This window comes from Protopterus annectens, chromosome 2.part1 (genome assembly GCF_019279795.1).
Source record: "Protopterus annectens isolate FY-2018-M chromosome 2.part1, PAN1.0, whole genome shotgun sequence".
NCBI classification, from domain to species: domain Eukaryota; kingdom Metazoa; phylum Chordata; order Ceratodontiformes; family Protopteridae; genus Protopterus; species Protopterus annectens.
Genome location: NC_056729.1, coordinates 661,277,171 through 661,300,618, shown reverse-complemented (window position 1 = coordinate 661,300,618; position 23,448 = coordinate 661,277,171). Strand labels below are relative to the sequence as shown.

Below are 23,448 nucleotides of genomic sequence, written 5' to 3'. Positions count from 1 at the left end.
TAATGTACTTTGATTTTCAGCATTCTGCCTATTAACAATTAAGGTGTATAGGATGCAAATCTCTGTAAGAGCATATTCCCATGTTCAAAAATTGCTAGATGGTAATCAACAATCTTCACATCTCTTTCTCATGAGATTTTTATTTCTTGGCTGCTTTTTTTCACTTTTACCTGTTCATCACAACAGACTTGTGACTTTTTTGAATTCTCACTTATGGATAAATTTGCTGAATTTTTGATGTTCATATTTCAGATACTGTCAGACATGATAATATCAGGTATCCCTTATATCCAAAATAAACACTATAATGCACTCATAACAATTTCATATATGTGCCAGGAATGTTAGGACAGTAATCTACCTATATAAGAAATGTGGCCTTTTTTAACTGAAACATAACCATTGGTGCTCCATGGTGGAAGATGCTGTTTGTTACATGAAGCATATCACTTAATGTCATGAATTGCTGTTTAAGGTGTACATTGCTGATAATATTTGTCTATATATCTGTCTATATATATATCTACATCTATATATCTATATCTATCTCTATATATACATATATATATATATATATATATATATATATATATATATATATATATATATATATATATATATACATATATACACACACACACAAACACAGTAATTTTAAGTCAATATTCCAATATTCCTTATATACAGTAATTTTTGTAAGTTATTATTCCTGGATGTTATTCAGGTCACCTATAAAGCATTTGTCTTCTTAATTAACTGGGAATTACTATTTTCCCCAAGCTTTGAGTATTATGCCTGGGCACAACTTTTTTTCTTCCTTCAAAGAAAAATAAGATGTCTCACATCTATATACATTTGTTAGCAACTCCTTCCCTACATGATCATATCTATTTATACAACTATAAATGCTGTTGATTTATAGGCATCTGGTCTATTCTCTTCGATGATCACAGTGTCTACACCATTCTGACTGGCATTTACTTACAGCACAACTGGCTTATTTGCATCATGGTATTTTAATGTATGTGCACCTGTAACAAGATTTTTCAGTATATTGAAGCTCTTTTCTTGTGTATAGCAACAATCTCACTTTTTATCTTACTTTAACAACTTAATAAAGGTATGTTTTACCAAACATATTAAGTACACACTTTTCACAGTACTGTAATATTCCTAGAAACCTGTGTAATCCCTGCTCTTTATTATGTCATTGACATTTGCACAACTTCTCTTACTTTTTTCTGTATCAAATCTCAGTCTATCATTCAAATGTGATGCATATTTCAGGTTTGCTTTTTTATATGTGCTTTCATTTAACTTGAAATTAATCTGTCTTAATCTATTTAGCTTCATTTACTTATCATGTTTTTCTTTTGTCAGACTGCATACTTGCAGGTCATCAGTTATGCTTAACACACCATCTAAGCATTCAATTATCCACACAACAGCTTCTTGGAGCAGCTTTTGTACTGATGAAATACCGAAAGAAATATAAGATATTTTCACTTTCCTAATAAAATATGAAAAGGACGTAATCTGGACATTTATTCATCCAGCTTCATCTGGTAGTATCCATGTTTTTCACATAGTAATAAAATTAATTTAGCATTTGGCATCATTGAGAGGTCTTCAAATGAAAGCAATGGGCAATGCTCTCTTTTCACAATTTATTCATATCTTGTGGATCAGTCTTGTGGATCAATACAGATGCAAATCATGTCTTGCTTATAATGTTAGCCATATTATTCATTCATTCCATTGCATCTAGTTGCTTCTTAAAGTCAGTCAAGCTTACAAGTCCTGTAATTTCTTGCTTATTTCTATTATTGTGAAGTGGTGGTCCTTTTTGGGAGTGCACACCTCTGGCATTCCATTACAATATACTTCTATATAACATTTTCCTACACATTTCTTAAGGCTGTATCTAAATAATCACAGTCATTACATAGATCATTGCTTTGTCTCTCTGCATTATCTTAGATATCTCTGCAACTATACAATTGTTTCTGTGCAAATTTACTATTATAGTTTCACTGTTTGTTGTATCATTACCAGCTTCTCAAAAGCCAAATAACCAAGATTATTAGAGTTTTACTTAGCTAAGAACTACACTTTGAAACTGGATCTTGTACCTAGCTTTTATTTTGATATTCACATCTCTTGCTTTTGACCACTGACTTTACTTGGTACCTTGAATATGTTAAGAATATGCTAAGAATCTATGCACATCAGTCCTTTCAGTGTCTTTGAACCACAGTACTTCAAAAGTATACTCAGAAAAATATGATACTGAGTACCTGTGTCTAGTTTATATTCAATAATACTTTAATGATCAGCATTTATTGCCAGAAATTGACTTGCATACCTGTTTGCCTCTATTGTATTTTCAACTTTCAGTACATCAGCTCTGCATTTTAAAAGTGTCAACAAACAGCTTATTTCATGCTTCTTTTTAGCTGCTTATAAATTCGTTTGAGCAAACCTTTTATAGACTTTTGCAAAAAGGCTCCTTCTATATCAGATTCCATAAAATTAATAATAATAATGTAGTAAAATGCTTCCACCCATGCTTATAACCACACCTAATGCACCTAGTTAACATGAAGCTTGGAGTTCAGCTGCATACAGTTTTGTACCTCTTGTGGCTGTGTTTCAGTTTTATTATTATTACAATGTATTCTCGTTTATTTTGTTCTCATTTTGCCATTTTATTTGCCTCACATTTTATGTTACATGCTTCTATTTCCAGTGTTCATTCTATGAACTATGTTATCAATTTCACTTGCTGTGAATGCATCCAGAATTTCATTCTGTTAGTAGCCTGTGCCATGTTTTATTAATTCTTATACCACAATGTATACTGTCTGTTGCTAATGATCAACACAATTTACCAAAATTACACATCTTAGCTTGACTCTTTAGCTCATTAATTAATTGTGATTCTTACTTATATGCTTTCTAGAAAGAATATGTGCCATGTAACATGCAAATTCCATGTTGCTAGGCATTAGAATTTAAAGTGATATGCTCTTTATACCACAATATCTAATTCATGGAGTTTAATGCCCATGTATAGCAAAAGCAGATCTTTCCAACCTTGAGCAACAGTCTTGTCTTTCAAATTTTAGATTCTTTCAATGTAAAAATATTGGTATGATGCCCATTGGGCTTGCTGTGATAAACTAGTTGACAACCAAAGACGAGCTCTTCAGACTGGTTATCCCTGAAAATGGATCTACCTTGCTAGATTTAGTCAATTTTTTAAGTTAATGGATCTGGTTGAGGAGCAGTAAAATATCATGTGATTAGTCAAAGGGTAAGGCATGACTTCTAAGACCGCTACTTTCCTCAAAAGACTAGGAGACAGGCGTTAGAAGCCTATTCTACAGTTGCTCACTTATGATGGGGAGGCAAAGGTAAAATCAGAGTCTGAGGGATGCAGAAGCCTCCAGACATCTTTTACCTTATGGTGATTTCACTACCTCGGCTATAACATTTGAGATCATAATATTTCATTGTGCTTGAGGGGATATCTTGTTCCACACCAAGTTCTGGTACAATATTGAAGTCATCCCATATAATATTGGATGTTTATTAGAATTTATTTAATCTAATTTCTTGAATAGTAAAGAAAAGAAGGAAGAATAATTATAATGTGGGCTATATGTGGTAATTATAATTATACGCCCAGTTGGTGTGAACACTTTTAGTTAGGCTCCAGTATCTATTGCCCCATCCTCTGATCTGCTTTGCTGTGTATGAATAAAAAAAATTGATGTTCATGATGAATGCTTAACATTTAAATCTTGCCATAAGTCAACTTCCAGAAAACCTGATAACCATCATTTGTTTTGGATATATACTTTTTTAACTGGGAGTATTTATGTAACACTTAAATGAATCCATTACAGGACTGCCCAAGTCAGCTTTCTTAGAACCTTGTCATATGCTTTCTCCAAGTCTAGGAATGCCCAGTTGAACTCTTTCCTCATTTCTAGCTTCTTCTTGACTATCTGTTTCACTGCAAACATTAGGGTGATTGAGCCACATCCTGATCTGATTCCAGACTTTCATCTCCCATCTTACTTTCCACTACACAGCATGCTCATTTATCAATCACCTTTTCCAGAACCGTCATGCAGTGTGATAGGAGTTTGATACCTCTGTACTTCACACAGTTGTGAATGCCCCCTTTGTTCTTTTACATTGGCACTACTATGTTTATTTTCCAGTTATCTGGTCATCTGGGATACCTCTCGCTCTTCGTACTGCTTTGAATATCCCTGGAGCCATTTCTCTCCTAACTCATCCAACATTTTGATCATATGTACCGTAATCTCATCTGAGCTTGCTACTTTCCCTGACTTCATTTTCATTAGTGGTATTCTTACTTCTATTGTGGGCTCCTATTCATCCTTCATTGTAGACTGTGTTTGGGGCAGTACAGCTTCTGTGGGGTTTTCTTCATTCAGAAGCTGCTGGATGTACTCCTTCCATTGGCTTTTTGTCCTGTGGCTTGATGAATAGGTTGTTGCTGGCATCCCTTATGAAGGGTGTCTGCTGACTGTCTTCTTTATCTTTCCATATTTGTCATGCAACCACAAAGATTTCCTTATATGTCATCTACTGAGTCACTTTCTAGAAGATGGTAGAGTTCCTTTGATGCCTTGTTCTTTGCTATTATACCAATGGTCTTAACATCTTTATTAGCCAATTAGTATTGCTTCTTTGCCTGGTTCATCCTTTCTGTCTACCACTTTTTCTTGCAGTTCTTTTTTTGATGACTTTCTGGACTTTTGCATTCCACCACTGGCTTTCCTTGTGTATCTTATTTCCATATGTGGGTCAGCTGCATATCTGTTCCATATTCCTCACATGTGCTGTTTTGAGGTGCAGTCATTTTTCTTCAACTCCACCTATTTCCTCTTCTTCTTGATGTGCTACAGTCCTCAGTAGTTCCTTCTCCCATCAACTTTAAGGTCTTCAACCTAGTCTCTGTTGACTTTAGAGCCTTCTATGACCATTGCTTGGAGCTGACTATGGCAACCAGTGGTTTATGCTATCGGCTGATATTTTCACCAGGGTTGACTTTGTAATCACTGACTCTGCTCCAATGCCCTTTCCTTACTAGGAGGAAGGCACCTGGGTTGCATGTTTACAATTCTTATATGTGCTGTTGCGACTGTCTCTTGTGCGTAACTGTGTGTTGGCCGTCATCAAGCCATTTGCCAGACAGAAAACTGGAATGGCCTCTCCTTCTTTATTCCTGTTGCCATACCCATGTGGACCCAAGCAGTACTCATATCCTGCTCCATCTGTCCCAATATGTGCATTTATGTCCCCCATTATCAAAAATAACTCACATTGCTCTGCTTTATTTAGTATGTTCTGTCACTGCTGCCTGAATGCAGTTTTTGTCCTTGCTATCACAACCTTGCTGTGGTGCATATGATGAGATTCTGAATAGTCCCCTATGCTTAAACTGGAGTCTGATTGCCATGAGTCTTTCATTACTTCTAATTACATCCCCTCACTGTCTTCTGAAGCCTTTCCCTCATCATAATTTTCACACCATTTCTAGTTTGCCACTGCCGAGTACTAGACTCTGGATGCCAAGCCAAGTGGTTTTGCTGCACTGCCCTTTGACCTTCTTTTGACTCCTCCTTACCATCATGTCAGTCACTTCCAAGCTATGTACTGTAAAAGAATCTATATTGAATGTAGCAATCCTTAGTTAATGTTTTTCATGTTAACTGGTTTGACACATACCCATGCCTACTGTTTGCATATACTAACTCTGAGATCACTGCACTTCCTTTGCTTTAGCCTTAGTACACAAACAATAAAATTATAATCATACTCCTATAAGGCAGCCATTTGGAATATCAGGGCCTGCTAGAGCAAGTCCTTAAATGCAGAGACTGAATGGCCAAAAGATCTGATTTGTATGTGCGAGATGCCATTTCTAGGAATATTTCCTTTTCCCCAAGGTATGGAAATCTTGGAGATGGTATATAAGCTCAAGGGGTGTTTTAAGGAGAAGAGCAATTCTCAAGACTCACTCTTCTATGGGTTTTATTTTATTTTTTTCATTTTTTTGGCACTCGACATTTTGAGTGACAACATTTCAAGAGGGAGCCATTCTATAACTGACATTCTCAGACTCACAACTGCAAGTCTCAGATATTCATGAAAATCTGTTTTCCTAAGTATGTTTACTATAATGCAGATGACCATGCATACTGGAAAGGAGTCTTCCTAAATCTATAACAAGCATGGGTAGCAATATAGAGTTTTCATCTATATGAAGCACTGTAATATCTCCCAGTGAAACAAGTAATGGTCATGCAAACAGCAGGAAATTTAGTGTTTATACTAACCAACATTAATATTACCATTTATCTGATGTGAACAGAAACACTAGATGGTTAGAAATAGAAAATTGAGAATACATTTTTGTATTGTTACCTGTAGCAAGGTTAATGACAACAAAGGTAAGCTAATTCTCAGAGCTACTGCTGGTTATTTGGGAGCATCAGTAACACAAAGTAGCCACTGAGGTATAGAAATTACCCCACTGTATTGCATTCCTATAAGGGTCTGCTTGTCAGAATTCATTATAACAGTGTTGGCTCTCTAATGCAAGAATAATTTATTAAAACAGCATTGTCTCCCCACTGGAAGAAGAAGAAGAAAAGGAAAGAAAAGTTTAGTCACCCTTTCATTTATGGATAATTTTTTATTATGCTTGCAGGTGTGTTTGCAGGTGCATTATAAGTGCCAGGAAAACCTTTTCCATTCAAATGATACACCTTCATTAGTTATTCATGTTTCTGGGAATCATGGCTCGGAAGAGTCTTCATGGCAATTTAATGTGGTAACTTCTAATCTTATACAGGAATTGTTGACTGTTACATGAAATAGCTGTTGAACTGATGTCTTCCTCATGAGGTTAACTGAACTTCCAGATCCCCCCCCCCCCCTTGATCATCATTGCTTTCCAAGCTTGTCAAGTATTCAAGACAGTACAGTTTTAGACTGTCACTCTTGCTTAACTGACTCATTCTTTTCAAAGAGTGGTAAATCAGGACAGTGTTAACAATGACCTTTGACAAATTTTCTGGCATAGGATCCACCCACTACTATATCAAATATGTGGAGGTTGCTTAAGGATACAAAAAAAACAGTGTTTTTTTGCCATTACACGACTAGCATTACTTCAGCACTGTAGATACAATATTTTTATTGCATACCTTAGTTCATCATCTTTTCTGTGGTGTCCATTGCAAAATCTTGAAAGATCTGGATTTGACACACACTAAGCAGAAATGATTTGCCTTCCCTTAGCATATATGTTGTATTTTGTTATCCTTTTTGTTGCACATCTTACAATTTCTTTGAGCAGTTTTTTCAGCACTGACAGTGGATGTGGATAGCTCAAGGTAGCTTCAATGCTTTTATAAAATCTTCTTCCAAGAGGGGCACCATATGCAGACCTTCCTTTTTATGTCCAGCTCTATGAAGTAATCATGCTGTTGCCAGTTTTCTAGTTCTTCCAACTTCTGAAGTGCTTCATTAATGATTTTTAGCTGATCATACGCTGTTGACTGTGTGCCCTTTAATTGTGCAGTTTGAACACTGACTGCTGCATCATAAAAGGTGTATTTAGCAGCCTATGTGTCTATCTTATCTTGATGTACTGTAGTGACCACTGTTATTTCTATAATGTCTTTAAGCCAAACTAGATTACCAGCATTCTAAAACATCAGTTTCTTCAATCAGCCTGGTTGTGTGTAAGGTGGGCTTCATTAGTCATCTCTGAGGCCTACGCCATGTTGTTCTGTCATGCAGCCATGCAGTCTCATAATTCAGAATGGTGTGTAATTCAGGAAATGTATTACTGATAACCAGAGAACAGACTGGGAATAAAAGTAGGATTGATAATGCTAATCCTACAAAACAAACTGAAATAAAGTTTATTCTAAATTATTTCCAGCACTGTGCTGCCATCCTATTGTTATTCAGCTAATAACCCAATGTTATGTTGAACTTGTTTCATGCAATTATTAAGGTTTGCTGCTGTCATCTTTGTGTTAGTGGCACAAATAGATGCAATATTTTACTGATGTGTAGGACTCATATACCACTGATGATTGTTGTAATTATTGTAGATGCAGATAACTTATATCACATTCTTCAGAACCAAGTTTCAGATTCATTGATGCCATTACAATTCTACTGTCATTTTTGTCATTTATAACATCTGTAAACATCATAGCATTTCTCTTGCTGTTCTAAGCTCATTGATATTGACATTCTGGTATAGCAAGCAGGTGATCCTCTGGTATATTAATGTTAAGTGCTGATGTACAATATTGGCTCTTTCTTTTGACTATCTGTCTATATTTTATTTGTTTTTTTTCAGAAAAGTAGAAATCATCATCATCCAAACCATAATAAAATATTAATGCCTTCATGTTATCATAGTACATTATATTAGGTTGAAAATCTTTTAAAAAATTTTCAAAAGCATTGTTAACTTTGTCTAGTCTTAATCATTTCAGACATGTTGTTAATCCATTCTCTTTATATCCATCCTTCAGATGCGAAGAGATGTTAAACAGAGGGTCCATCTGCTTGAGTTAGTGATAGCTCATGTGGATATAAGCGATCCCATGGTACCTATCAAAAAGAGTAGTAATCCTTTATTCAAAAACATTATTTACAAATATTTAAATATTTAAAAATTTACAAATATACAGTTTTCTATTCTCTTCCTTTATTATTATACATTCATAATTATCTTATTCATTATACCAAGTTTTCACCCTCATTAGACCCCCCACTCCTTTTTCATAATCACTATCTGGTTTTACTCAGTACTATTAGCAAATACATTTTCCATTAAGCATAATTTCTTTCATCTTTTTATTCTATAAAATTCATATAACATAAAACATTTTATCTATTCTTTGAACATACTCATTACTTCTATTCTTACAAAATCCATACCTAATCATGTCCATATTTATCTTATCCATTTCTTTTATATCTTCAAAAATTTTCTCTGCATAACTTTTCCCTTAATTTTACTACTCTTATACATTTCAAAAAATGCTCAGTAGTTTCAAATAAAATAAAGAACTAGCTAGCACCGCACTATATAAAACATTTGTTTAATTTCACAAAAGTAAAAACAATATATATATATATATATATATATATATATATATATATATATATATATATCAGATTAGCTCTTTTACCTGCTCAGTTTGATTCTGTTTCCTGATGCTCAGTATTTTCCTCTTTCCCACAATGCAAACATATTTGTTCACTTCTTCTTTTATATGGCATGTTTCCTTTTACAGGTAATTTATCTTTTACCAGTCTCCACAAAAAATCTTGACATTCTAGTTTTTTTATTACACCATTTTACTTCTTATTTGTATAGCTTTAATTTTTTTCTTCTGATAGATTTTTCTGTGGTTTAACAAAATAATATTGTAACATTATATTCTTACAGCATACTTTTCTTTCCTTTTCTATTTCATCAATTTGTATTTTCTACATTAATATTTTTTCTTGATAACATTTAATCTCTTCACTTATACATTGTGTTCTCTCTATTACTCATTCTTCATGTATCTACTTTAACACTATATAAATTCAGTGATGCAGTATATACCACTCCATTAATAAACCTTAAACCTCCTTCCTCTTTAATTACATACAAACCTCCTCTTTTTACTAGATTCAATCTAGAACCCCATAAATGAAAAAAATATCTACAATAATTATTTTTTCAAATATTGTTGGCAACATGAATACACTGTTTTAAATATGTTATTTATCCATTAATACTGAATGTATATTTTATTAAATATACATTTTCCCTAAATGATAACCTGTACGTTCTCCAAAAAAGAAAACATTTCTTTTAATTCTTATATTACTTTCCCCATTGGATTCTGCTCATATTCTTATTCTCAAATTGTATACCCCACACAGAGATTTCATTCATTATAAAATATACCCCTCATCTTAACCACATCACCTAATCCTTTTACTTTTCTCTTTGTTTAAAGTCATACCTATTGCTTCAAAACAATCATTTAAACAAAATATTGCTTATTTTATCCAAATCTTATTATTTGCAATTACTATAGTATCAGCTGCAGGTTAACAAAATTAGAATTCTTAATCCTTCAGGCATTATGTACTCAGCCTCCTTCATTTTACAATTTAATTCTCTTACAATCATATTCACAACTAAGGAAAAATATATAACTCATGGGACATCCTTGCCATATACCTGTCCTTACTTAACCAACCATTTACTAGAATAGTAACTTTATTATTGCTATATGTGCACATACGTACTTTCCTAATTTTCTCACTTATATTGTATTCTTTCATTATTGACCATAAAATTTAATGTTCTATTGCATGAATTTTATTCTCATGAGCCCTTATAGGTTTAGCTACTTCTCTTCTATTTATAATTTCATGCACAATATCTCTCACAATCATTAATAATCATTAATAATTCTTGACATCCCTTTCTAGGTTATACTATATATATATATATATATATATATATATATATATATATATATTTATATATATATATATATATATATATATATATATATATATACTGTTCTCCATAACACTTTCCATCTTAATTTCAAATCTCTTCTGTATTATTTTCATAAAGATGTTATAGTCATTATTATTTAGTACTGTCAGTCTTCAGTTCTTTAATTGACTTTCATTTTTTTCCAAATGAATTTAAATATTCCACTGCATAATTCTTTATACATGAAACCTTCATTTAGCCATTCATTTAAAACCTTTAAAATATTATTTTTGCCATTCCATGATTTTTTATACATTCGTATCCTATTCCATGTGGTCCTGCAGGTGAATCCATATTCACTTGTCCTAATACTTTTTATAGCTTATATAGATAAACCTCCATTTCAAATTCTTTATTTTCTTTCTCTGAAAACTCTTATTTCCCATATTATTTTTCAATTTCGTCTTTTTTCTTTAAATATTTCTTGGACATACTCTACTACAATATTCATAATTTGTTGCTGGTTTCTTTCCATTTTTCCTTTTGTATTTTTTATTTATCTTGTTATACTATCTTCCTTTACTAATCTACTTAAATATGCTGATACTTCTATCTTTTTTCCTTGCAAGAAATATCTTTGCTTGAATAATAACTTTCAATCTTTTCTTGATTCTTTCTATATAATTATTTTTCATTATCAAAATATCCTCTGTCATTATTTTCTGAACCTTCTAATGCATCTTTATATACTCTCCTATAGTTTCCTTTTCTACTTTTCTCACATCAGAATGCCACTAAAAACATTTTTTATATTTTATCATAAATATCATCGACCATTAAGACCAGTTTTTATAAAATGTTCTCATAGTAATATGATCTCTCATTAACTGTATTAATCTCTTTCATTCTTCATCCCATGTTTTCTCCTTTGTATTCATTTGCCTAATTTTATATAATCTTTATTTTACTTTATCCTTATCACTACATGACCAGAAACAATCTTGTTTGAATTTTCTCTTCTTCTCCTATGATTAGTCCTTCTGATACTGTAAAGTAATCTATTTCTGTTTTTTAAGTCTTCATAAGTCCATGAATTATATCCCAAAGAATTAAGTCACCACATCTCAGAACATCTGATGTCCTTCTTTCATCATTTCCTTTCTTTTTATACTTACCTCTTAAATTATTATTAAAATCTCCTGTCACTATAATATTCATATTTATCACTACTTAGTATCGATTCTGGTAAAATAAACTTTCCCTTTCTTTACAAGTAACATAAGCATATAATACTATAAATGTATATACTTGTTCTTTCCATCTTAAACCTACAATAATTAATCTTTCCATTCTTACAAAAGTTATATCTAATATTTTCACAGAATTTCTTGTAACATATAGCTGTACTAGAACACTAGTCATTTCCAAAATTCCAAATTATCTTTCCATCCATAATTTTTTGGTTTGTAATTTTTCTTCAACTTATTAAAAATATTTTATCTTCTAATATAATCACATCTACATCACTTTAATTGCACCATTCCAAACCTTCTAGTCCTCTCACTATGTTCTTAATACTATTCACATTTATAGAAAGCACTCTAGAATTATTGTTCTCCCTTTTCTTTAACTTTCTAGAAATTATAATTTTATTTTTTTTTCACCCATTTCCTTTCTTTTTTTATTTACACTTATCCCTTTAAATTTCCTTTTTCTACATTTTACCCTTTTACTTATAGAATTATGTTTTTCACTTTCATTGCTTCCCAATTTATATCTTCCTCATCACTTATTTCAGAATCGTCCTCTATTCCCTTGTTTTTTATTTCTTTTTGTTTGTCTTTTTTTATCCAATTTAGCTTCTTCCACCACTTTTTACACTTCCTTCTTTTTCATTTACTTTCTTTTTTCTCCATTTTCCTTATTATCAGTTTCAATTTTAAAATCCATCCATAGGTGTCCAATTTTCTTACATTTATAACATTTTAGTTCATATTTTCTTGCATCATGACCCAGTTCCCCAGAAATATAGCATTTAATTCTATCACAGTTAATTATTAAATTCCCTTTTCCACAACAGACACACGTTTTGGGTTGTCCCCAGTATTTTACCATACCTTTATTTCCTTCAACATTTTTTATACTTGGAATACATATAATGTTGTCCTTTTCTATCTTTAACATAATATTACAATCCTATCCACCAGTCAGTAAACCCCTTTTATCATAACCATTTACAAGGTCCAGCACTTCTTTACATAATTATTTTAAATGTCCTTCCAAAGTCGCTCTTTCTACCTCTGTTTGCAATTGCATATGAGTCTTCTTTTTTACTTCCCTGTTATATACTTTTATTACATAAAAGTTCCAAGGCTTATAGCTCTACTTCTTTTCATATCTCCCAAGAAGATTTTCCATTGCATAAACAGTCACAAATAAAATGTCACAGAATGTCTCTTTGTTAATAAGAATAAATGGTCTTACCTCTTGAGCTTTCACACCTAAATGAACCATTAAGTTGTTTCAAACTTCATACCTGTCCAATTCTTTTTCTTCTGTATTTTGAATCCTCACCACATACTTCATCTGTACATCGTCTTCCACCTTTTTCTTTTCCATTACTGCCCTTGTCCTCTCTTTCATTTTTCAACATAAGATTTATTTCCTGTTCCACCATCACCCTTCAAAATTGACTCTGCTTTTTCTTTCACCCCAAGACACATCTCCTTCATTCTCTGGCTTACTCCACAACACCTTTTTTAATGCATCATCCCACAACCCTCTCAACTGGAGGGTTGTAATAACACCAAACTCACTTGTAGATTCCTAATTTCCATTTTCAATAAACTTTGCTGAAAAACAACTTCCAAATCCTCCACAATCTTATTAATACTGTCCACAGCACCAGTGTTTGCCTATGTGTCTTTTACCATCTTCTCCTCTTTGCACACCATCCTTCCAGCCACTGCTGTGCTAGCAACAAGACATGTGTGTTCCTAACAGAGTAGAGGAAGTTCCCTGATGCCCTGGAAAAATGTCCCCTAGTAGTATAAATAGCACCTTTGGTCTCCCTTGTAAAGAGGCTACTAGCCTAGTGGGACTAACGCAGTCAGCAAAATAAATAAATAAATAACATAAACAGAGGTGAAGGTTTTCCTTTTCAACATCATATATGGTATCACAATAGGAGTATTATTGGCACACTAGGACTTTATATAGCATTAAACTGAATGTTATGACATGCTTCTGGTAAAGGAGAAAACAACCTATTGGTTACTTTCAGACTATCTTTAGAGACCTGAACTTTAACAATATTTAGCATATGAAATGGAACTAGTATCTATTATAAAACTTTCAAAGAGCTTTAAAACGGTTTAAATGGTATGTTGCTTCAACAAGTTAGGCTTCTTTTTCATTTTGCTGGTGTCTATAATGGCCACTGCACTTTGCAACAACCAAAGACTTTGATAGTTAATTGCATACATTTTAACTATGTTGGTATCTGTAATGGCTATAGCAGTTTATGTCCTAGTGTTCAACTTACATCTTGTTATTTCCTTCACACAAGTCTGTAAAGGCCTCTTTAAGATTATGTTCACATTTAGTTATTATTCATCTGTTACTTAAGTTTGACCCACATGCAGAAGTGCCTTTTTTTCAGTGGTGACTTAGAACCATGGATCTGGTAAAACCATTTGCAAACAGTCATACACTACACAACTGGAGACTGGGGAAATTAAGCCTAGGACTGCTGGATAAAGCTTTTTTTCACAGTCTGTTGATTTAATCCAGTTTGCTGTACTGCCAGATGATGCCTGTTTAGTGACATCAGTGTGCTCTGCATGTCTTACTGACAATCTGGATGTCCAACTTTGCTACCTCCATGACTAAGTTAATATTTCAATGAATTCACATACTTTAGATTTTGTTGTTATGATATCGTTATGTTAGCCACAGTATGTCACTGCTTTTTTCTCTTTCTGCAAACATATAAATATTACTTTTCAGTTGAATGTTGTAGTTTTTGATGCTGATACTGATTGCCAGGGTTTAAAATATCCTCCAGAAGTAGTCTGCTGAGACCAGGTTTCTGCTTACTTCTATACTCTAGGTGATAACTTCAGGTACATTTGAGTTCCTCAGCAGTCAGGACATTGGTGTTTTGATGGATACAGCATTTTGTTTTCATCTGTGACATTATTATTTTCACTACTTCTTTGGTGGCTAAGTTTACATGCAGGGCTAGCCAGCCAGCAGTTCAAACCTTGACTGTAGATTATTGTCACTGTTAAAGTAACACCCCAACCTCGTCTGCAAAATGGGAACAAGGGGTTTGTGGATGGATGGATTTGGTGGCTAAATTTATATAGATGTAGATGATGGCATCTACATTCTGTGTATGTTCATTCCTGCTAATATTTACTTCAGTCTCACTCTATATATAAATGGTTCAGTGACTGTTTTTACTAAGCAGTTTATATACAATCCTCGATAACTGCATTTGTGAGTAAGCTATTTCTTTTATTTTTCATATTTTCTTAAGTAGATAGACCTCTTGAACCTTTGGCATCCTCTTTCAATGGGTGTCATTTTAATACATGCTCTGCTCAGAAGCTGTCTAGATTATTTTGTTGTTTCCAACAAGTCCTTGGTCAATAAGTTGATATATTTGTGATGCAATCATGGATCTGATAATATTTGTACCTACAGGCTTATACTTTTATAGGTTTCAAGACTTTTATAGGTTTCAAGCTTATGACCTTTTATTCAAAAATATTAATTCTCATAACTTCCTGTTGATATCCTACTCTGTAGATTTGTAGCAAAATTATGTTTGAACGAGTTTGATGAAGTTATCGGAGTAGAATAATCCTGAAAGATGTTGCATAATATATGTCACTTTTTCTATTGATTACATTTTTAGATTAGGTTCCTTGATAAGTCCTATTGCTTAAGGAGTATTTTCCCCTTTGAACTGTGTATGAACTGATATCTAATGCACTTAATTTGCTGATTATCTTTTATACAGAATAGTGTCAGATGACTTAAACTAAAGATAAGCATCATGCATGGTCAGTCCTTCATCATGTGATGATGTTACCGCTTCAAATAATTTCATATGATTCAAATCACTCTCCTTAATAAAGACATTATATTTCATATGTAAATGAAGTAGATCCCATGTGTTTTTAAATAAGTTCCAATTATTTATATCATCATATTACACAGAGCACAAATCATCCTGATGTTGATGCCTTTGAATCTTGCCATGCTGTTTTAATTTCATAGTTGCTTTAATAATTATAATGACCTCCATATTGCGCTCCAATTATTTGAGTGTTTTTTGATTTGCAACACGTAATAGTTGCATGTTGCTTCATTTTTCTCGCCTCACATTACCATAATTTGATAACATCAAAGGACATGGGTTTTCTTAAAACTTCCATTATTTTCAGTACAACCTTATTCTAGAAAAAATAATAATTACCACAATTGCACTATTTTCAGAGTTATTTGGCTTTACATTCGTTCATATATAGTATTTGAATTCATGTTACTTGTTCTGTTGACTGAAACTGTGACAAATTAAGAAGGTTCTCTTCAAATTCATCAAACTTAGTTTTTTGAATTAAGATCATGCTTTAATGTCATAATTGTCATGTTTCCTTCTTGGTTTTTAATAATTTACTTGAATCCAGCTCTTTGTGACCTCAAAGACATTAGCATTCCCACTCTATCTGTCAAAATCTGCTTCTTGAAGTTCTTGCAAATTCAGATCCATTGCTTCACCAATGTTCTCCATCCATCTTATGCCTCTGCCACCCCACCTTCTTTTGTCTTCAATCTTTCCCAGCATTAGGGTCTTCTCTAGTGAATCCTGTCTTTGCATATTATAGAAAAAGTGTTTGAGTTTTAGTTTTACTTTGTGGCTTTCTAGTCATCAATCTGGCTCTATTTCCCCAGATATTGGCTGGTTCAATTTGCTTGCTGTCAACAGAACTCTAAAATATTTCCTTAACACCAAAGTTCAAAATATTTAATTTTCCAGCATACAGCCTTACTTACTGCTCAGATTTCACAGGCATATGTTACTACTGAGAAAATGAATGCTTTGGCAATACAGAATTTGTTGATATTTGTAATCTCTTTGTTCTTTCAAATCATCTCCATATTTACCATAGCTTTCTTTCCAAGTAAGCATTTTTTTACTTTTATGAATGCAAGAACCATCAGAAATCTTTTAGTCCAAAAAAGTAAAACATGTCACTGTTTCACTTCTTCCAACTCTATGTGCAAATAATTGATATGAATAGATTACATAATTTTATTTATTTATTTGATGTTGAGCACAAGCCAGCTTTTGCACTTTCAACTTTCACCTTCATCAACTGGATCTTCAGCTGTTATTCACTTTAAATCATTAGAGTAGTATCTTCTACATATCTGAGGTTGTTAATATTTCTCCCAGCATTTTTGTCTCCAGCATCTAATTTGTCTAATCTAGCATTCTGTACAATATATTCTGCATATAAATTAAATAAGTGGGGTATCAATATATAACCTTGTACTCCTTTCCTAATCTTGCTCTCTCAATTATTCTATATTCAGGTCTGTTACTTCTTGTTTTGCATACAGATTTTGAGATGGCAAATAAAGGCATCCACTATCTCCATTTCTCTAAGAACTTGCCATGGTTTGTTATGCTTCACACAAAGGCTTTAGAGTAACCAGAAAAGTAGAAGTAAATAATTTTCTGAATTCCCTTGCTTTGTCCATTACTCATTGGATGTTGGCATTTTGATATCTCTGACAAGGTGCCTCTACCCCCTCTTCAGCTTGCACATATGGCAGCTCCTGTGGCATGTGTATTTTTCTGGAGTCCAGCTTGCAGAATCTTGAGCATTACTTGCTAGCATGTGAAATAAGTGCAGCTTTCTTTACCAATGCCTTTTTTGTAGGAATGAATACATAAATTGATTTTTTCCAATCCAAAGGTGACTGTCATGTTTTTGATTTTACTAACAAATTCCAAGCAGCAGTGTAATAGCACCTTTTTACATGATTTTGAGCAATTTTTCTAGAATTCCACCACTTTCTGTAGCCTTGTTATGAGCAAGACTTTCAAGGACCCACTTAATTTTGCTCTGTAAGATGTCTAGCTCTAAAGTATAGAACATACCATTGTAAGTTTCAGTTAGAGTCCTTCTTATATACGCCATCTGTATATTCTTGCCATCTCTTTTTACTACCTTCTTTCTTCTGATAAATCCCTTCTATATTTGATCTTTAATCATGCCCATTTGTACATGGAAGTTTCCCTTAATATCACTAATCTTTTTGAGCAGACATCTTGCTTTTCCTCTTCTATTGTCTTCTTTGATTTCCTTGAACTGCTTATTTAAATATGCCTCCATCTCTCTCCTTTCTAGTCTCTGAACTCTGAATTCAATTTGATGTGTTTTCTCCTATATTCATAGCCTTTTGATCACTTTTTTTCTTCAGTTACTCTTAAACCCTCCACAAACACTGTCATCTGGCCTTCTTAATCTTCTTTCTCTTGGGAATATTTTTCAATGTCATGTCCTAGACAGTATCAGACATTTCTATCCATAGCTTTTCAGGAGGTCTATCTACCAGGCCTAATCCCTTAAATCCATTCTTCAACTCTATTACGTATTCACTCGGGACACTGATAAGCTCATTTCTCAGCAGCATAGACCATCTTCTTGTTTTCTGTCATTTCATTCAAAACATTGCAATAAGCAGCTAAAGGACTGAGCTGCAGTCAGGTCCAGGTCTTGTTTTTGCTTAACTGTATAGAGCTCTTCCATCTCTGACTGCAAAGTATATAGTCAATCTGATTTTGGTATTGACCATCTGAGGACAGTTAGGTGTAAAGCCATCTCTTAGGCTGTTGAAAGAGAAAGTTTGCTATGACCAATCAAATGTCTTGCTATGTCTTGCTTCATTTTATACTTAAATCCAAACCTGCCTGTTATTCCGGCTGTACTTTGACTTCCAAGTTTAGCATTCCAATCACCTGTGATGAATGTGACATATTTTTTCTGTCTGTGTTACTTCCAAACATTGCTTCACATCCTCATAATATTGGTCAACATCCTCATTTTAAGTATCTGTAGATGGAATATAAGTTTGTATCACTGTAACGCTGAATGGCTTACCTTGCAGTCAAGTTGAGATCATCCTGTCATTTTTGGGGATGTAACTAAAAAAAGATTACTAATTTTGGCAACCTTATAATTATTATGAGGGCTGCTTTATTTCTTCTGCAAGATTCAAGACCATGATAGAAGTAGTGTGTTTCATTAGCCACGTTAAATATACTTTATCAGCATACCAAATGCAACAAAAGGTGCTACATTTTTAATAAACATTGGGTCAGATATAACTTCCAGGTTACAGCTGTTGATTTTTTTCTATTCTGCAGTTGAACAAATATGGTGAGGAATCATTAAGTCAGCAGGTAGGTATATTTTCACTTAATATTGAGAAAATATCTCCTAGTGCTTTGGAGTTTCACGCTCTCTATAAAACTCTTCAAGTTGTATTTGCAAACTGAACAAAGACAAATCAGTGTAAACTGGTACAAACATGTTTTGCTTGTATTTTACTAATTCTACTTCAGCTTCTCCCTTTTTAGGAGGACCTCACTGAAATGTTTATGGCGTAGCATGATCATCACTGTTCTTTAGGCAGAATATTTCTTCATTGCACATTCCTTGTATAGCCAGGATTTTTCAGTAAACCTAAGAAGACAACATACATGCAGCAACTTCAAAACAGTCCCCGGTTGCTTCATATTGTTAGAATGTGGTGAGTTAATAGTGTCCATCATCCATTGTATTCATATGTCTGACATCGTCTCTAATCATACTCACAAGTAAGATGCTACTGTACTACCGCTCTTCACTGGAAGAAATCTGCATCTCTTTAATAGTGTCCATCTTCCATTATATTCATATGTCTAACATCGTCCCTAATCATACTCACAAGTAAGATGCTACTGTACTACCGCTGTTCACTGGAAGAAATCTGCATCTCTTTAATAGTGTCCAGCTTCCATTGTATTCATATGTCTGACATCGTCTCTAATCATACTCACAAGTAAGATGCTACTGTACTACCGCTCTTCACTGGAAGAAATCTGCATCTCTTTAATAGTGTCCATCTTCCATTGTATTCATATGTCTGACATCGCCTCTAATCATACTCGCAGGTAAGATGCTGCCGTACCATCGCTCTTCACTGTAAGAAATCTGCATCTCTTCAGACCCCATGCTCGATGTGTTGTAACAGTGAAGTCTTAGAGGTATTTGTGAAAATGTAAAATAAAACTGCACACAATATTTCTGTAATCCAGTTTATTTAGGAATTATTCAAATATAAAATAAATAAGGAGTTGAAGCAGAACTAAGAAGAGATATATGCATGTCATTTATGCCACACAACAATTTAAAAAAAAATATTAAGTTAGCAATAGACATCAGATATACATACCTTTCTTATTTTATTTAGTTTATATCTTCCTTACCTGAATTGTCTCCTTCATAGGCTGGAATCATGCAAAAACTGAGCTTGTTTTCATTTAACTCTGAAAAGTCTTTATTACCTGCTTTTCTTAACATATTGGTTTGACTTGAATGATTTTATAATAATTCAGAATGAATAAAATGATGTATACTGAGCTAAACCTAAAGCATTTCCAGATGGTTTCCAATGTGGGGCCATGCAAACACATGTGTGATAAGGATACATTTACAGTAAAACAAATATTTTATTATTTGCCAAATACTACAGGAAAATCTATGTTTTGTTCCTCTGTATGGTTACAGTTTAATGATCTTCTATAACATTAGGCAACTTTGCACTGCAAAAAATAACCATGTCTTATATATTACGAAGAGCAGGCTTATATAATATTGCATTTCTAAGGGATACAGAAATTAAAAGAAGTTTCTTGACTGCATTATTTCTTGTCCAGTTTATTGGAGGAAAAATGTCATAGTTAAATCACAGGTCTCTCAATTTACAATAACTAAACTTGCCTTACATAGGAAGTTGTCATCTTAAAAGACAGAGAAATTGATATGCATCTGACTGAAATACCTGCAGCAGAAAGACAAGACATGGAGTTTTGTCTTTAGGTATTCTTCAGATATGAAATACCATTTCCCATAAATCCACTTCTGTAAAGCAGTTTGTATACATACTTTAAATTAAATAATTCTAAGCTGCCATGTACTGTTTGGCAACAGCTCACTGAAAAAAGTATTTTCAAGTATAATCATAAGTACTTACCTAAAAAAAAGAAACATGCAAAAATAATCTTAGAACAAATATATTCACATATCCAAACAATACAGTTTATTAACAGATGGTGCACTATGAAATTCTTAACATGACATCTTTAAAAAACTCTTGAGACGGCATCAGCTTATTTACAAGATACTTCCCAGTGAGATGTAAATGAAAAATAAGTGTCTTCCCTGAAGGCATCCACCTTATGTCTAGTAAAGGGTTTGACTCGCAAATGATGCAAACTTTCATTGTGCTGGAAAGATATACTCTAAATAATTATGTATTTCATTTAATGGTTTTCTAATTGCCAAGTTCTGCATTATGTGAAGAAATGCATTGTTCACAATAAAAAATCCTTTGTCTGATGTTTTGCACCATTTCATCAATCATCAAATTTGCTAGAAAACAAAACATTGCAACACACAGTGTTTTGATCTTTGATTTCACTAACAGTGTGTTGCACCTCTCTATGTCAGTGTTTAATATACCAACCAAACATTTCATCACAGTTCCATATTTCTTGGATACTATTAAAAATTACAGTGCAGTCATATTACATGATCCTCCCAAGTAGAAAGAAGAATGCTACAACTTGAAGAGTAGCTCGACAGCTTGAAGGGACAACCAGTACCAGTTATAACCTGCTCCTATGCCTAATAGTACCATTAGTGCGGCACTGATTTATACATTAGGTCTTCTATTGGTCATTTGGATAGTGTTCGGGCTCATATCACTTACAGGATTCATGTGAGGAAAACATTATTCAGTCCTGAATCACAACAACACTTCAACCAATCAAATGCACTAAAAACAGTAATAATTCAACCAGAAAGAAATTGATGTGAGTGTATTTCAAGAAATCAATGCATGTATGTTTCCTAATGATTCTTTACTGACTTATGTATGCAGTTTTTGGTTTGAATTATGCAGGGCTAGTAATTTTTACCTTAGATTTGTAGCAAACAGCCTACATTGCTAAGAATACAGGACAATCTGAAATTCACATTTAGGTTCATATGGTAAACATTACTAAACAGTCACGTAGTCATAAGTCACACTGTGTTGTACGTATTTAATTTTTACGGAAGTTTTTAAATACTAAATGAATCCAGAACTAATGGATCAAATATTAAACCTAAAAGCTGAAATAATCAGTTGAGTGTACTAACCAAGGAATTAGTTATGGGAAGATTATCTTAAAAGAACAAACGGTGTATAATGTAATTATCAGTTTGTATTAAAGTTTTTACATAATTTTTTCTACCTTAACACTCCACAGCTAACAGTGCCTATGACCTAACAGCATATTATTATTATTAGTGGTAGTAGTATTATTATTTTAATTACAACCTGATAGCTTACTGCAGACAAGAGAGTATAGTGCTAATAAGCTTCATCTATCATTATGGGTTTGAATCCCTTGGTCTTCTTTTTCTTACTGTATGATTCTGAGTAAATCAGTTAATATGCTATCATTCTATACACCCCTAAAAATGAGACAGTTGGGCCTAGTAGTTTTACCTTTGCAATAACATTTTAAAAAGTGCACATTCCAGCTAAGATGCCATTTGTTCTTTATCCACTAGAGGGAGACAAAGTGTTTGGTTCTAAAATATTCTCAGTCTGTAATGGCTGGGTGGGTCCCATTGTTTTTATAATCTAAGTTTTGTCATTAGGTTTTGTGTTTTCTGGAAAGGAAATGACATTACCTGAACTGTACGTATGAAAACACAGTAAATACCTACAGTATTAATCTGTAAGACATTCATTTTGTTGTATTCCTATAGACAGAAAACTGCATTTGGTTAAATTTAAATATAGGCATTATTACTGGAAATACAAAAATGTGGAAAGGAGAGAAAAAAAGCATAGTTACATTCTTGTACTTTAATAATTACAATACAATTTAAGACTGCAAGCCAAAATGATGCTTTTAAGAACTGTGTAATTAGAACTTCATTGGAAGCACCTTCAGTAGTATTATGGTCAACACACTGATTCCTTTTTTAACAAACAATAATTCAGTGTTTCTGGAACCTGCACAGATAAATAATTGCCATACAATAAACTATCACATTATTGCTCCTTTGCAAGAGGACAGCTGTTTAGATGTCTCCACCTACTTTTTAAATTCACATTAATGCCACATGCTACATTTTATTCAACTTTTGAAAATATAATAATACCAAATGAAACACTGAAAATGCAAGAAAGAATCCTGTATTTCTGTAAAGCTATTTACAATACCAAATAAACATTAAAAATGCAAGACAGAGGCTAGCACATCTGTAAAATTAATTCATTTTTTCTTTTCTTTTATTTTATTTTATTGTTTGAGATTATGTTCCAAATGCTACTTTCTGCTTCCATGACGCAGTCTCTGTTAGATTAGTTTCACAAACCATCTGCAATGCAGTCTGTGAACTAGAGAATCTGAGAACAGAAAACTTGCCATTTTTTTCTGGGGGGTGTGTCTTAGCTTCTCTATAAAAAACACAGTCAAGCAACCAGGAACCAGATTTGTTGCCTTCCTCAAAGGATTGAAA

The 23,448-nt window shown here is 33.1% G+C and overlaps 1 protein-coding gene and 1 long non-coding RNA gene across 2 annotated transcripts in view; one reads left to right on the top strand and one right to left on the bottom strand.

Moving 5' to 3' along the window:
• Window positions 1-6,740: 6,740 nt before the first annotated feature.
• Window positions 6,741-23,448, bottom strand: part of LOC122794190 — a 26,364-nt gene continuing 9,656 nt past the window's right edge. Inside the window, exon 3 of the long non-coding RNA XR_006363620.1 lies at window positions 6,741-8,682. This is a non-coding gene — a long non-coding RNA (uncharacterized LOC122794190). The remainder of the gene's footprint in view (window positions 8,683-23,448) is intronic.
• LOC122794189 (protein rapunzel-like) overlaps window positions 23,413-23,448 on the top strand; it is a 91,433-nt gene continuing 91,397 nt past the window's right edge. Inside the window, exon 1 of the mRNA XM_044062403.1 lies at window positions 23,413-23,448. This exon is cut by the window's right edge and continues 106 nt beyond it. The gene's annotated coding sequence lies outside the window, so the exon portion shown is untranslated.